The following is a 4,010-nucleotide window of genomic DNA, read 5'->3' on the forward strand; positions in this document are numbered from 1 at the left end:
ATTATATAACTTGACTGAAGTCCTGCAGCTGTTAGGTGGTGGAAGTCCAGTATGAATGCAGAAGGCCTGGCTTCACAGTCTATGCTTCTAATCACCAGAGAAGTGGGAGCTCAGCAAGCTGGAGGAGAATGGTTTGCTGTTACTAATCTTGTTTATGCTAGCTTTTCCCACTCCATTATAAAAGTTTACATTTACTTGGGAAAAGATCAGTACACCTTTAATGTATTGTCCTAGCAAAAAGTAAATTCTACTTGAATGATGTTAATGTAGCATGAAAATACAATCTATCATTCTATTATGACAGATTATGACCCTCACCTCACGTATTCTGATAAAATGTATTGATGATATAATGTATGAGTAGAAATATGATTTCTCATTTGCTGAATTTTTGCCTCTAATTTCTTAAATGACCACTGATTCAAGCAATATTTAAAGACTTAACTGAAGCTTTGAAATAATGAATTGAAATGGTGAACATTTCATGATACTTTAAAATTAAAGTAGTAGACATCCCTGTCCTTTTTGAATCATAAACATCTCACATAACTAAACAGGTAGACTATGAATGACCTAATATTTGAGCCCTGCTATTCATCATTCTTTAGAGTAAAATATACTGGACTCTGGCACTATTAGTAGAAATACTCTGAGTGGCCAGATTATTATGCCCTCTGAACTCATAATAATCTGGCCACTCAGTGTGTGTGTACGTGTGTGTGTGTGTGTGTGTGTGTGTGTGTGTGTATGAATTCATGCATGTCTGGCTTCTGGCCAGGGGAAGGGGACATGGGTGGTTGGCTGCCCTGCCTGTTGGTCGAACTCCTTGTCTAGTGGATAATTTGCATATTTTCATATTAGCCTTTTATTATATAGGATATACACTGAATGGCCATATTATTATGCATGCAGAGATCATAATAAGCTGGCCACTCAGTGTAATAATGAATGATAACATGGACTTTTTTTTTTTTTTTGGAATGCATTATCTCTTTCCAATAGTTTTAAAGCTTGGACATTCTCTTTAAAACTTTTATTTGCCTAGCCGGTGTGCTCAGTGGTTGAGTGTCAACCTATGAACTAAGAGGTGAAGCTTAGTTCATGGTCAGGGCACATGCGCAGGTTGTGGGCTCAATCCCCAGTGGGAGGCCTACAGGAGAAAGCTGATCAATGATTCTCTCCCATCATTAACATTTCTATCTCTCTCTTCTTTTCTCTTCTTCTCTGAAATCAATAAAAAATATATTTAAAAAATACCTTGTGTTTATTTTTGGTATAGTTTTACATCACAGTTTTATACCATTGAAATCTGGAAAACTAGAGCTCGAACTATTTTCATTATGCCTTTGATTTCTGTCTTGTAACTGCACACAGCAAAGGTGTTCGAACAGGCCTTCGGCTTCCATATCCCATACATTGCAGTGTATGGCTAATTTGCCTACAAATGTCAGGTGGTCATAATAATCTGGCCACTCAGTGTATTATCTAAGGTGAACCATTCAATCCAGGAACTGTTAGTGTTAGACAGCATCAGGTGCATAGCACTGTAACAACTGCTTTGTGTAATTTCAAAGAGAAGAAAAAATGAACATGGGATACGAAGAACACCAATTAGAAAGTGATCTGTCCCGAACAGCCTGAGCATGCACCTGCCTGGAAGCAAGAAGCTACCTCAGATGATCTCCCAGGTACCTGTTTTCTCTTCCTTCCTGGCCCCTCAGTCAAACTCTCTAAGTATATTGGGCATCAGACACATAACTTTTTTGAGCCACTTGGGTTCCTTTTGAGCATTAAACATGCACTGAAGGTGTTAATGGTCCTCTCTAAGGATCTAATTCACTCTCAGAGACTTGAGTCCAATTTCATGGGAATAGTTTAAACATAGACTTTGAGAAAGTTTTAGTACAAGTCTTGTGAAATGAAATTTACTTTTAAATTGAAAGAAGATCAAAGAAAGTAGTAGCTTTTGAAACTCAAACAGCTGGGTTTGTAACCATGGGATACACAAAATATGATCGCTATAATATAAGATCAAGCATAGGGTTTGGTTTTTTTGTTTGTTTGTGTTTTTTTTTTTATCTTGATCACAGATATATGCCCAAGTGTCTTGAATTGTGATATATTACAAAGGGGCTTTTGATGAGAACTCTAGTTATTTACAAGGACTATTTTGTTGTAAGCAAGGCACATTAGGAAACATCAGATTCGGCTCCAAATAAAAATAAACTAATGAAATTATGTTTTATTCATTAACCAAAAAAAAGTTTAAAAAGAAGCTAATTACATACAAAAGTTTTAATGATAGTAGTGAGGATTAAAAGTAGATAAAGTACTTATTATAATTATTTCGGAAGGAAAGTAGATTATGAAATCTGCGCATAGTCTAGTTCTGAATTATGAGGAAAAAATACCTTAGATAATATAAAACACATTAAAGTTTAATCTTTAAGAAACAAAATGTATATCCTCATATATATTTGGGATTTGTTTAGGGAAAAGAAGTAAAGAAAAAAAGCCCTTAAGCCCTTTCCTTATGAAGCTTACAGTTGAGTATGCAGATAATGGCATTTACTAATAAACATAATCAATAAATAATACATTATGGTTACAATATTATATGTTCTACTTAAAAACAACAACAAGAAGAAAATGTAAAGCAAAGTAAGAAGGTGAGAGAATCCTAAGGGCAGTTGTAGATGTGATGTGCACGGTAATGATAGTATAAAATAGGGCAAGGCAGAATTCATTTTGCTGAGAAAGTGATTTTAACAATGTCTTGAAAGAAATGACATTTTTTGACAAGTGAATGCCTTCCAAAAGATTATTTTAGGGCAGAGGGTAAAGGTAGAGCTATATTCTAACACAGGGTCACGCCTGGTAGTTTTAGAAGAAAAAAATGAGGCTCTGACTGGTGTAAAGGAGATAAAAAAAAAAAAAGAATAATTCAGAAAGTTAATAGAAATCTGTATTAGTTAGTTTGAGCTCCCATAATGAAATGCCATAAACTAGATACTTAAAACTACAGAAAGTTATTTTCTCATAGTTTTGGAGGCTGAAAGTCCAAGATTCAGATACCAGCAGTGTTGAGTTCTGGTGATGGTCCTCTTCCTGGCATATATATATTTCTTCTCTCTGTATCCTCACATGGAAGAAAGGAAAAGAGTAAGCTCTCTGATGTCTCTTCTTATAAGGTCACTAATCCCATCATGAGGGCCTCACCCTCCTGACCTGAAGATTACAGAGTGCGAGGTGCGCCAGCCCCAGTCTGAGACGGGGCCTGGGACAAATTCTGACAGTGATGAATCCGAACCGAGCTCCAGGACCAAGATTCCGCACAGGCCCAGCTGGCAGCTGCAGCTGAGATTCATGAAGAGCCATCAGTAAAGCAAAACAGAGCTGGAGTGAAAAAAAAATCACAGAGGGCTTTGTTCAAATTGGGCTTTCCATAGGTTCCAGGGGTTACTAGGGACACTACCCAGAAATCTAAGAATACCCTTTGTCATCGCCAAACCAGAAGTCTATAAGTGCGCAGCTTCAGATATAAATCTAATTATCTAAACCTAACTATCTTCCAAAGGCCATATTTCCAAATAGTATCACAATGAGAATTGTGGATTCAATATATAAATTTGTGGGGAAGTGGTGGAGGGATACAACCCAATTCATGATAAGGTCGATCTTGCAAGGAACTCCAGGTCATGATGGTAAGGTATCAGCTTTTACTCTGAGTAATCGGAAGAATCATTGCTTATATTTGGACAGAGAAGTGGCAAGAATTATTTTACATTTTACAGGATCTCTGCAGCATTCATCTTAGGAACAGAGTTTTGAGGCTGTCAGTTCTGAGAAATCACTAGGATCCATACTCCCACCAATCTCTATCATAATTACTTTAAAGTACAGTTCCTAAACCCCTATTTTTAAAAATTAAAGCTTCTGAAACTTTTTAAGTTATTACTAGTCTTTCATTAAAAACTCAACATGACATACTCAACAATAGTGGCGACAGT

Source organism: Pipistrellus kuhlii, unplaced genomic scaffold (genome assembly GCF_014108245.1).
Source record: "Pipistrellus kuhlii isolate mPipKuh1 unplaced genomic scaffold, mPipKuh1.p scaffold_m20_p_8, whole genome shotgun sequence".
In the NCBI taxonomy this organism is placed as follows: Eukaryota; Metazoa; Chordata; class Mammalia; order Chiroptera; family Vespertilionidae; genus Pipistrellus; species Pipistrellus kuhlii.